Source organism: Callithrix jacchus, chromosome 19 (assembly GCF_049354715.1).
Source record: "Callithrix jacchus isolate 240 chromosome 19, calJac240_pri, whole genome shotgun sequence".
NCBI classification, from domain to species: domain Eukaryota; kingdom Metazoa; phylum Chordata; class Mammalia; order Primates; family Cebidae; genus Callithrix; species Callithrix jacchus.
Window position 1 is genome coordinate 836,668 of NC_133520.1, and position 12,930 is coordinate 849,597.

The following is a 12,930-nucleotide window of genomic DNA, read 5'->3' on the forward strand; positions in this document are numbered from 1 at the left end:
GGCAGCATTATTCATACTTGCAAAAAACATGAAAACAACCCAAATGTCCATCAACAACAGACAGACAAATAAAATGTGCTATATCCATATAATGGAATAATATATGGAAATTAATAAAAAATGCATGATGATATACAAAGATAGATAAACCTTGAAAACATGCTAATGAAAGAAGTCAGACACAAGACCACAAGTCATCTGATTGCACCTACATAAAATGTCTAGAATAGGCAAATCTATAGAGACAGAAAGTAGATGAGTGGTTGCTTAAGGCCGAGAAATTTGGGAAAAATAGGGAGTGACTGAATGGGTGCAAGATTTCTCTTTTTGATGGAAATGTTACAGATTAGACAGTGGTGATAGCTGTACAACTGTGACTATATTAAAACCATTGAATTGTACACTCACTTTAAATGGGTGAGTCCTATGGTATGTGAACTATATCTTGATAATGCTATTAAAATATATTGTGTATTATCTTTAAATAATTATAGCTTTCAACCATCAAATGACATGTCTTATCAAGATAAAGTATGGACATGTTGTCACCCCAACAGCTACATTCCATATGGCTCACAAAGTCCTCTCACAGCCCCCAGTCCCCATGACCAAGAGTATTCCCCAGGGCATTTCTGCCAGAGCTCCCAGAGAAGATGCTTTCTCTTCCTAGAATCACAGGTGGAGCTGGTTTCAACTGGGGTTCCTTCTGTGACAAGAGAGAATAGGCTAACACTCTAAGAAAAGCAGAATGAGAGAGGGAGTGGGGCAGTGGGATAAAGAAAGAGGGGGAAAGAAGAAGGTAAGATAGGAGGAGACACAGAGAGAAAGAGCACAGTAATTATTGTTGAAGCATCTGCATCCAGCCATGCTGGCTAGTTTTAAGTGGGTCTCTGTAATTTGCTTTTAGGAGAGTCTTAATATGTTACTTCACTACAAACTCTTTCCCTACTTAACTGATAACTTTCCAAGGATATATACACAAGTAAAACTAAATCCTGGGCACTTTTTGTTTAACACAAAGATATATGAACATTAGAAACAGCACACATAGCTCAGTGGTTAAATGAAGTCACACAGACTTAGATTCAAATGCGAGTCTGAGGCTTACATAAGTGACCTTGGGAACACCCTAGGTTTGGTTTTCTTACAGACAGGCCACTGTCCACATTAAATGAAATAACTCATGGCAGTGTCTCAATACAGTACCTGGCATATGAGAACACAACGATATGACCCACCATTATTAGTGGTAAACTCATGATTTATCACAGATATATTTAGAGCATAAAAAAGTATTGTTTTAAAGCAAAGATAGTATGAATAAGACTAGTAGGTAAGAGCCAGAGAAAACTGTATCATGCTTTACAAAAAATACTTCTTATTTATCTGTAGAGCATTATTTTTAAGACATGTTAGAAACTAAACCTAGTAATGGTAAAGACAACAGCCAGAACCAAAAATGTTAATTCATAAAAATCAATTCTGGTTCTTAGCTAACCTTGCCCAATACATACTTTGGTCAGAGTTATTTCTTATTAGCCTTCAGTCTGCAATCACTTTTGGAAACCACTCCCCACTTGCAAATAGACAGCTTTAGACAACTATTTAGATTGCTAAGCTTTCTGTCCTTCTACAACACTGCATATTATTGCATCCACATGACAGAATTCCCTCCACTTATCTACTTCCCATAGATATCACTAACTTGGCTCAGACACAAGTTCTCTCCAAAAGTGACATTGTGATTACCCAGTTCTTAGTTCATTCATTCATTCAACAAAGACTTAATGAGAACCTACTATGTGCAAGGTACTGTACTGGATACCAGAGATGCAGAGAATAAAAGAGATACCTCTTCTTTGTGTTCTCATGAGGACCTGTTGCCTCCTCATCACAACACTGACCACACTGATTACTGATTTTCTAACTCCTTCTCTGCAACCCCTACAGAGAATCTAAGCAACCTGAGGTCAGGGACCATAGCAAAGCTGATTTGCACTGTATCACATTATTTTGAATAAGTCATGAAAAAAACTGAAACAGAATGAGGTGTCAGCACAATAGAGCCTCAGCATAGCTATTTGCATGGTCAGAGACTCATGCAGAGCATGAGTAAAGTGAGGTGTGTAGACACACAAACTTTACAGATGAAATGCACCAATTCCAGAAAAAACACAAACTACAACAACTCATCCAATATGAATTTAAATAACTCTATAACTATTAAGAAAACTGGCTTTGCAATTTAAAATCCCATAAACATCTCTAGGCCAGTGAGGTGCGATGGCTCACACCTGTAATTCCAGCACTTTGGGAGGCCCAGGTGGGTGGATCACCTGAGGGCAGGAATTCAAGATTACTCTGGCAAACACGGTGAAACCCTTCTCTACTCAAAATACAAAATATTAGCTGGGCGTGGTAGTGGGTGCCTGTAATCCCAGCTACTCAGGAGTCTGAGGCAGAAGAATCCTTGAACCCAGGAGGTGGAGGCTGCAATGAACCAAGGTCATGCCATTGCACACCAGCCTGGGCAACAAGAGAAAAATTTCATCCCCCACCTTCCCACCAAAAACAACAACAACAACAACAACAAAAAACAGCCCAGATGGCTTTACTAAAGAATTCTATCAAATTTTTTAGAAAGAATTAACACTGGTTTTATACAATCTCTCCCAGAAAATAGAAGAGAAAGGAATATGTCTGAATTCAATAAAGGGAGTGGTCTAAGGAGAGTTTAGAACCAAATGCAATCTGTAGTTCCAAACTAGATCGTGTTGTTAAACAGAATTTGATCGGATAACCAGTAAAGCTTGAATAACGTTGAAGATGTGAAGATAGAAATGTATTAATTTTCTAATTTTGATGGTCATTTTGATACTACACAGAAGAATGGCCTTAGGAAATGCCACTAAAATATTTGGAAGCAATGGGTCATCAAGTCAGCAACTTATTAGCAAATGGTTCAGGGAAAAGCAAATGTTATCTGAATTGTACTGATAACCCTCCTGTAAATGTAATCTTGTTTTAAAACAAAGAAAAAATATTTCTTAAACATATAGGAGGCTATCTTTATGATCTCAGGATACAGAAGAATTTCCTCAACTAGGTATAAAAACACTGCAAATATGAATGTTATAAATTCAGCCACATGAAGATTAAGAACTTTATAAATGGAACATTATTCAGCTTTTCAAAAGAAAAGAAATTCTGGCTTTTATGAGTCATATAACATGTGACAACACGAATGAACCCTGAATACATGCTAACTCAGATATGCCACTCACAAAAAGACAGATGCTGTAAGTTTCCACTTATATAAAGTATCTAGAATAGTGAAATTCATAGAAACAAAAGGCCAGCGGCTGGCCCTGGAGGAAATAGAGTCGATTAATTAATATAGAGTTTCAGTTCTGTAAAATGAAAAACTGGAGATCTAGTGCTCAGTGTTGTGAATACACTCATCACTACTGAACTACCCACTTAAAGATGGTTAAGATGGCAAATTTCATGCTTATTACCACATACATATATACACTTGTGGATAACACTTGAAGAAAGAAAGGAAATGGTTAACACAATATTGCAGAAGTCTCTCCTCTCTGGGATGTGATCTGAAAAGGGCACACAGGGAACTTAAAAAAAAATTTCCTTGAGTTCAAGTACAAGTGGTTTTCATCATCCTCAAAAGGATAAGCTCCTGCAAATCTAATTTTTAAAATAAACTCCCTAGGAAAGGGAAGATGAGCCAGTACAAAAGCTCTGAAAATAAATAAAAAACTACAGGACAGGGAAGGCAAAGGATAGAATCATGAATTCTCTCAGTATTATTAACTTTAAATTATATTCTCTAAATAATAAAGGATCAATTTCTGTACAACAATTTAAAGTTATAAGTGGTACTGCTCAAACTAGATGTACTTTATGTAACTACCAAATATCTTTCTAAAATATGAAGCCAAATAATATCAACCCCTCAGCCTTTCTATATTGCCCACCACAACAGAAGGAGTCAGACAGGACAGGGGCAGTCCTCAGTGGTCTGAACAAGGAGAAGCACAAAGAGGCACTGAGGGCCAGCGTTCTGCCTCGAGAAAGCAGAAGCTGGTGGCTACACAGTATACAATTTGTTCAGAGGCCTCTCACTTCTGACTGGTTTTCCGCTAAGAAAAAAAGGGTAAGGGTCAAAAATATACCCACATGGTTCCTTATGGGGTGGGGGGAGAAATTAAAATGTCTAATTCTTCTTCTCAATAGCTTTAAAACATGCAAATCAAATTCTAAATTTTCTACTGTCAACTGGCTATATCAGCTGGGACTCAGGTCAGATACAGACAGGTCACGGAGGCTGACTGAAAATCACCTATATTTCACTCTTATTTTTATTCACAATGCTTTCAGGAAAAACTTTTTTGATTAAAAATTTTCTCATCATTCTACTCAAAGTACCATAGGTTCTTTATTCTATCAAATGAGATTCTCACTCTGAAAAATACAATGGAATTCTTTAAATATAAAATGTGCAACCTCCAAATAGAATCTTGAGTCCTGCCCTATTCCCTGAACTTCAGATTCACATCTTCAATGTCCTTCACATTTCTACTTCAAAGTCTAGCCAGCATCTGAGACTTAACACTGCCGAAAGGAGTATCATTCAGATCCACCCCTTCTCATATTCCAACAGCCCTTTCTCTTCCAGGCTGGTGTCAAAGGCTGTCACACTGACCTTCCACTGAGCTGTTAACACTTAAACTGTCCATGGGCAGGGAAGCTAAAAGAGCACCGATTGTAACACTCCTTCTGGGGCCTCAGGGCCTGCACAGAGTTTTGCTCCTCCCAGCACCCAAAAGCACTCACCCCAGCTCCTGCACACGCTTACCTGCATGTTCCCTCCCATGATGGGTTGAGCACAGGGTGTTCTAGTGAGTGGAGTCTGCCCCTGCCAGCACCTAAGTGCTACTTTCAGCATCCATGCCCCAGTTCCCACCAGCAAAGCGTTCAGGGAAATTATCCTGCTTCGTTATCTCAGTCAGGTGACCAAATCAACATCAACAGTGAGCAGTCACATTGAAAGTACACATTCTTTCCTTTGTACGGACAGAATCTTTTCGGTCTTCCTCCCAGGCATCCATAAACCCAGATGTATTATGAGAAACACATGTGATAAATCCCATTTGAGGGACATTCTACAAAATATATGAAAAGTAGTTTTCAAACCTGACAAGGTCACCAAAAAGAAAGGAAAGTCTGAGAAACTGCCACAGACTAAAGGAAGCTAAGGAGACACAAAGGCTAAATGTAATATGGTAAACTGCGTAAGATCCAGGAACACAAAAAGGACCTTGTTATAAACTGAATGTTTGTGTCCTGCCCAGAATCCTCATATGCTGAAGCTTTAACCTCAAATGTAATAGTATCTGGAGCTAGGGCGTTTGGGAGGTAATCAGCATTAGATGAAGTCATGAGGGCAGGGCCCTGGTCTAATGGAATTAGTGCTCTTATGAAGAGACACAGAGAGCTTGTTCTTTCTTCTGGTGAAAACACACCTAGGAAAGGGGACTGTGCCATGTGCAAATGAGGAAGACTCCTCACAGGAACCCAACCATCCTGGCACCCAATCTCAGACTTTTCACCTCCAGATCTTTGAAAACAAATTTCTTTTGTTTAATCCTCTCAGTCTATGGAATTTTGTTATGGCTGCTAACTGATACAGACCTTAAGTAAAAACTAAACAAATCAATCATGTATAGAATTTAATCAATAATAATGTATCAATATTACTTCACTAAATGTAACAAATAACCACACTAATGTAACAGTTTAACAATATGAAAACTGGATGAAAGTTATTTGAAAACTCTACTATTTTCACAACTTTCTGTAAATTTAAAACTCTTCTAAAACACATAGTGTATTTCTAAAAATTCGATGGCTTCCTATACTTTTCTTAAACCAAAGGCCTCCCAACCTCTTTTACTCATCATCTAATACTTACACCTTGTTTACTCTGGTGTACCATGTTCACCTTTACAAGAGTTACACAGTATGAGTTACATACATGTACACGTTTGTCAAAATTGATTAAACTGCACACTTAAGATCTATGCATTTCTCTATATATGTTATACTTCAATTACAACTGTTTTGAAATATATGATTGCCTCATCATGAGACAGAGTTTTACTCCTGTTGCCCAGGCTGGAATGCAATTCGCTCACTGCAACCTTTGCCTCCTGGGTTCAGGCAATTCTCCTGCCTCAGCCTCCTGAGTAGCTTGGATTACAGGCATGCACCACCATGCCCGGCTAACTTTTGTATTTCTAGTAAAGATGGGGTTTCACCATTTTGGTCAGGCTGATGTTAAACTCCTGACCTCAGGTAATTCACCTCCCCCAGCCTCCCAAAGTGCTGGGATACAGGCATGAGCCACCTCACCCAGCCCACCTTATTTTTTAGGTTACAGATGAACTGAACATCAGTGCACATCAGAAACTAACAAAGAACACAAATATGCTCAATGATATCTGATGTCTTTTAAATCACACATCTGACCCTTTTCATGGCACAGCTCTCCCTTAGTCCAATTCCTTCCTCAAAACCTTCTCTCCATATTTTTCTTTAATCAAAATCACCTACTAAACTTTAACCTAGACATAAAATCATCTGGAAAGCAAGGCCTACAAAGGCAAACCTCAGATGCTTAGATACTTTCAATCTTACAGCATGGTGTCACCTCACTTGATAATAGATATTCTACTAAGATTTAAGACCTACCGAACAAATACTATGTCTAACTCAAGGTCACTCTGGAATTCTCAGTAATGATTAAACAACACAGGAGGAGTCAATGGCAAGATCTTTTGATCCTTTTCCTTCCCTGGCCTCAGCCTTATTGCAAAACACTCCCTCCCTTCTGCTACCTGGCCCCACAAGGCATGTTCTTACATTCCATGTGGACAAATAATTTCTATCATCTCATAAATTCTATACTTACTCTAATAAAAAGTTAATTGTTCTTGTTACACTAAAGTCCTTTTCTTCATCTGACATTAAACAACTACTTCTATAATTTTCTAATTTTTCAAAACACTGTTAATTTGCACACACCAAATCAACATACTGCTACATTGTATTTTTGCACTTTTCATTTCCTGATTTGCCTTTTTCCTGCCGACTCACACTATTTGATCACAACAAATTTCTAAGCTTTTTCTCAACCTGGACTATTTACATTATAAAATGTCCCATGTTATCTAAAATGCTCAATTTAAAATAATAGCTAAATGATTTTATTCATCCAATTTTACAATATGAGTTTTTAATTATTTCAAGAACTTTATCAACAAGCAAGTTGATTCTTAGGTGCTTCAAAGAAACAACTGTCAGTATGAAAAGTTAAGGCTTATGCGGTATTAATCAAATATTCTCAAGACTTGCTCAAATAGAAAACAACTGTAAATATACTCACGTGTTGCTTAATAATGGGGGTACATTCTTAAAAATGCATCATTATGCAATTCACTGTGGACATCACAGTGGACTTATGCAAACCTAGACAGTCTAGCCTACTACACATGCACCTAGATGATACAGTCTATTACTCCTAGGTTGCAGACCTATATAGCAGCTTACTGTAATGAATACTATAGTATGTGTGTATCTAAACATAGAAAAGGTACTGTGAAAATACAGCATAAAAGATAGAAAATGGAGGCCTGGCGCGATGGCTCATGCCTGTAATCCCAGAACTTTGAGAGGCCGAGGTGGGTGGATCACGAGGTCAAGAGATCGAGACCATCCTGGTCGACATGGTGAAATCCCGTCTCTACTAAACATACAAAAAATTAGCTGGGCAAGGTGGTGCATGCCTGTAATCCCAGCTACTCAGGAGGCTGAGGCAGGAGAATTGCCTGAACCCAGGAGGCGGAGGTTGCGGTGAGCCGAGAGTGTGCCATTGCACTCCAGTCTGGGTAACAAGAGTGAAACTCCGTCTCAAAAAAAAAAAGATAGAAAATGGTATACTTATATATTTATATAGGGCACTCCCCATGAATGGAGACTGCAGGACTAAAAGTTGTTGTGGGGAAGTGGGGGGTGAATGAATGTTAAGGTCTCAGACATTGCTGTACACCACTATTGACTTTATAAAGACTTTACACTTAGGCTACACGGAAAAGTTCTTCTTTCTTCAGTTAACCTTGGCTTACCGTAACTTTTTTATTTTACAAACTTTTAAACTCTTCTATAATTGCACTTAGCTTAAAACACACATTGTACATGTGTACAAAATATTCTTTCCTTATATCCTAATTCTATAAGCTTTGTTCTGTTTTTAATTTTAAAACTTTTTCTTAAAAACTAAGACACAAACACCCACTAGCTTGGGCCTACACTGGGTCCAGATCATGCACATCACTGTCTCCCACCTCGAATCTCGTCGCACTGAAAGGTTTTCAGGGGCAAGAACACACATGTAGCTCTCACCTGCTATTATGACGGTGCCTTCTTCTGGAATATTTCCCGAAAGACCCACCTCAGGCTGTTCTGTAGTTAACTTTTCTTTTTAATCAACAGAAGTACACACTAAAACAATGATAAAATGACAAACCAATAATATATTTAACGTTATCAAATATTATGTACTGTACATAACTGCATATGCTACACTTCTACAGGGACTGGCTGCACAGGAAGTTTGTTTACACCAGCATCACCACAAAAACATGAGCAACTAAGAAATTATGAATACTACAGCTTCACTAGGCAATGGAAATTTCTCAGCTCCCTTGTAATCCGTGGGACCAAAATCATATATGAGCTCCGATGACCTCATTGGCACTATGCAGTACATAACTGTACTACACAAATTAGGGATACACGTGGCTGTACAAATGTATAGCAGTCCCAAGATACAAACTCAAGACCTTCAGCTAAACAAAGAAAGACATGTCAAAAAGTTTTAAGTCCTGTCTCCTTCCCCGGATTCTCCTGATTATTTCAGTACTGAAAAGAACTTTCTCTGGTTGCTGAGATGTTTAAATGAGTTCATTACTATGAAAAAGGTATTATTAGTGTGACATGGTAAAAGCCCCATAAAACTGCATACCTCAACCATACCTCGGCTTTCTATTGAAACTGCTCTCTGCGACTCAAATGTGGCAGTCCACACCCATGCCATCTTGGCCCCTGTGACTTGTAACAAGTAATTAAGGACTGTAATTTCCACCCTACGCAGACAATGTGTAAACAAATGCTAATCTTGGCTTTTGTGAACCACTTAAGTAACAATCAGAATGTCAAAAGTCACCTGGCCCTGGGATTGTCCAGAGCCCCTCACCCTCCTTTTCACCTAGGAACCCACTGGAATGTCCAGAGCCACTCACGCTCATCTCCGCCCAGGAGGTGATTCATAGAATCCACTAGCCCTCAGAACGTCAGAAGCCCCTCACCCTCACTCCCGAGGTGGTTTTATGGTTATAAAAGGTCTTGACACCCTCCTTTTGGGCCACGGGTTGGAGAGACGCGAGTCCTCCGTGGCCGCCGGCAATAAAGACCCTGCAATTTGGCATACTTTTGTCTTGGTGTTGACTTTCTACGCTCAAGCCAGTACAACATTAGCATAAGAAAGGAAATATTTCGGTGTGGGAGGGAGGGGTAAGCCTATGACAGACAGCGGTTCAGAGAAAGGAAAGGGGGAAGAGAAAGAGAATGTAAACACAGGCCAGTCTCCCTAAAAGAAATGTAAATGTATATGGCTATCTCCCTTGCTCCTCATCAGCAATATGTTTTTTTACAGACACCTACCCTGCATTTGCTGATACACTGGCAGCAACCTGTTTAAATCAGGAGTGTGACATGCTACACTGCATGTCAGGGTGGAAAACAGCGATGATGCACCGTTCACACCTAGACCCACGCCTCAGCCTTTCCGGGGGTCCTTCAGAGCCACCCGCTGGGCAGGCACCACCACGCCAGAGCACAGCCTTCCGCTAAGTCTACATCCCAGCCTGTGCATCCGAAGGGACCCAACGGCTGAGTCCCAGCCCCGCTGTGGCAGAGGGAAGGGACCAGCACGCACACCCTCAAGTCTACATGAAGACCCTTTCCGGGGCTGTCGCCGACACCGACGCCCGGACCACGCCGGCCCTGGGCGGCAGATAGGGTTCTGAGGCGCACGCCGCGGAGGCAGGAAGGAGGCCGGCGGGAGCGAAAGGTCACCGGGACAGGCTTGTCTCCCCCTCACTTCCAGCAGCGGCGGGCCCCAGTCCCTCCCCTCACGCAGACCCCCGGTCTGGTGGCACCACAGCCACAAAGGGTGGCGAGGGCGCATGTCCGATGTCTGGGTGCCTCAGTACCTGAACCCACCTGGTCGAGTGGCAGCTGCACCGCATCGCCGAGCGGCCGCGGCAGGGTGGAGTCCGTGGTACTGGCGGTGCCGGAGGGCGACAGAAAGGCTTAAACTAAAGACTGCTCTCTACTTTGCACCCAGCCGCCGCCCGCCTTTGACTTCCAGCAACTCCCAACGCCAGTTTTCCACTTTGCACACGCAGGTGCCGATGGCCGCCCACGGCACAATCGCGGCGTGGAACCGTGACGCGGTCACCAATCAGAGAGCGCCGGCAGCACAGCGCCCCTCCCCCGTGCCGAGGGGCGGGGCGAAGGGAGGAGGCTCGCCGAAGGCTGTAGCCTGAGGGTGCCTCGCGGGCGGGGTGGGATGCCTTTTCGGGGTGAAACTTTAGAATGGCGTATTTGCCTCCTCACTCCTCCCTTTGTTCTCCCTGGAATGTCACGGCCATCCACCTCTCTCTAGGAGGGACAGCAGGCAACCTAGGGGTGGGCAGTTGCCCCCCAAAAAAGGAGCGGAGTGAGGGACGTTCCAAGCATTGCTGGGGACATTGGGGACCAAGCTTGGGCCTGGGAGGAGGGGGACGATGAGCCAAACCTAGCTGAAAAGCCCCTTTGTCTTTGAAACTGCTGTGTAAAAGCCCAAAGTTGAGAACAATCCCGTGGTCTGACCCTTTCAGTCCCCCTCCAGCTGCACCTGGGCCTTCCAGGTGGAGCAAGGTGTTCCTGCGTTGGATGCCTGTGGTCGCAGGGAGACCGACTCACCTTTGTTGCGTTAAAGTTTAGTTCTTTGGTCGCCAGCTGCTCTTATTGAACGTCCTGCCTTCCTCCTCAAAGAGGCGGTTTCTAAGCATCTCTTCACCCCCCGAGCACAGTCACCCTCAGACTTTTGAATTCTGCGTGTCCACATACCTTCTGGGTGTTGACGGAGGGTCATGTATATGTGTAATTCATTTGCCCTGAACTTCATAAAAGTAATCCATTTGAGCTCTTTGAAAATGCAACATCAACTTTTGTTCAGCAGGCTTTTAGAAGAGGAATGCCACAGGCGGGTTCCTAATTCCCCTTGGGAGCTCAAGACTTAAGGGTTTGGCCGTTTGTGATTCGGGTAAAAATAGTGTTTACTGGAAGTTTAATCACATGTTTTAATACTTTTGGTAGAATAGCTCAATAATCCTCACAATTACGCTGTGAGATAGATACTATTATACACCATCTTTCAAATAAATTGAGGCACAGAAAAGTTATGTAATTTGCCCAAGAGCACACAACTAAGTAGATTGGAATCCAAGTAACCTACCTCCAGAGCTGACCTTGCCACTAGACCTTTGTCTTTCTCACACCTAAACCCATTCCAGAAGTTCCCATCAGCTACCATTTGCTTTATGACTAGTTCGGGATCTTGAACAATAGGACAGCACAGATAAGAAGAATACACCCACTTTGGTAAATCGATCCGTGGGCTTTAGTTTCTTTGAAAATGAGGCAGTTGAACTAATCAATGCAGTCCCTTTCTGCCTACAATTGAGTGGTCAATGTAATCTTAGTTTAGTAGATTCTCAACTGAAACTGAATAGAGGATGGAAGGAAGAATAAGAAAAAACCTGGCCCTTCAGTCAACCTGGGGAAGTGTTCCAGTGGGAATTGTAATCAATTAGAGGGCAATCTATTGAGTTAGGTTCTTATTAAAGAATATTAATCCAAAAATACAGATTTCTCTATTACTACAGTATTAGAAAAAAAGATTTTTTCATTTTCTTCACTTTGGAAACATGCAGAGGAAGCATACAGCTGGCAGAGCATACAAACTGGAAAAAAAATTAAAATCCCATTTTAAACCATTAAAGATGTGTGGGGAACGTACTGCAACCTAGAGTAGGCAGCACGGAGACGGTCTGTGCACCACGCCCAGCTAACTTTTGTACTTTTTGTAGTGCCAATAATGTCTGCAACAGGAGTTTCCTTAGGCTGAGTTTTTGTTTTAGTCATACATGACAGAACATAGCCTATATTTAAGCTTACTTCACCTAAAAGCCTTAACAGAGTTTTGTGTTTACAGAAGTAAATAGGGTAACAACTAGTTTTGATCTATTTTGAGCTTTTACAAACTACACAGTAGGAAAGGATTTCAAAAGAACAAGCAGTAATTATATAAAGATTTTCATGGATGAAAGTTAAGCAAATGAATGTATAACCTCTTTGGATTATGGTATTACTTTGTGGCACATTTAAAATTATTACTCTGATTGATGATTTTGAAAATTCCAGGCACCGTTAGACTCCATCCTTCTGTACAGTATTTCTCTAATTCTATACATATTTATCTTTTTTAGGTTAGCGTCCACCTGTTAATCAATTAAACAATACTACACTATTCTAGGACAGGAGCCAGGAACTTTGGTCTTATGGCATAAAACTACTCTATTACTTTTGTGTAGAATATATTTCACTACTGGTTCCTAGATACTTATGTCAGAGAGTACTTAAAATTGTTCTCTGCAGTTGCTTGAGTGTCATTGAAAAACAAAAACAAAAATCAACTCATGTATATCTGATACAACCCAATAAGAAAGAGAGAATGGGTCTCCG

At 41.1% G+C, this 12,930-nt stretch overlaps 1 protein-coding gene across 1 annotated transcript in view; it reads right to left on the minus strand.

Annotated features, from left to right (window-relative positions):
• LOC144580306 (uncharacterized) overlaps window positions 1-10,576 on the minus strand; it is a 126,334-nt gene extending 115,758 nt beyond the window's left edge. Inside the window, exons 1-2 of the mRNA XM_078356381.1 lie at window positions 10,363-10,576; window positions 8,482-8,580 (exon numbers count right to left, since the gene is read on the minus strand). The gene's annotated coding sequence lies outside the window, so the exon portion shown is untranslated. The remainder of the gene's footprint in view (window positions 1-8,481; window positions 8,581-10,362) is intronic.
• Window positions 10,577-12,930: the final 2,354 nt, after the last annotated feature.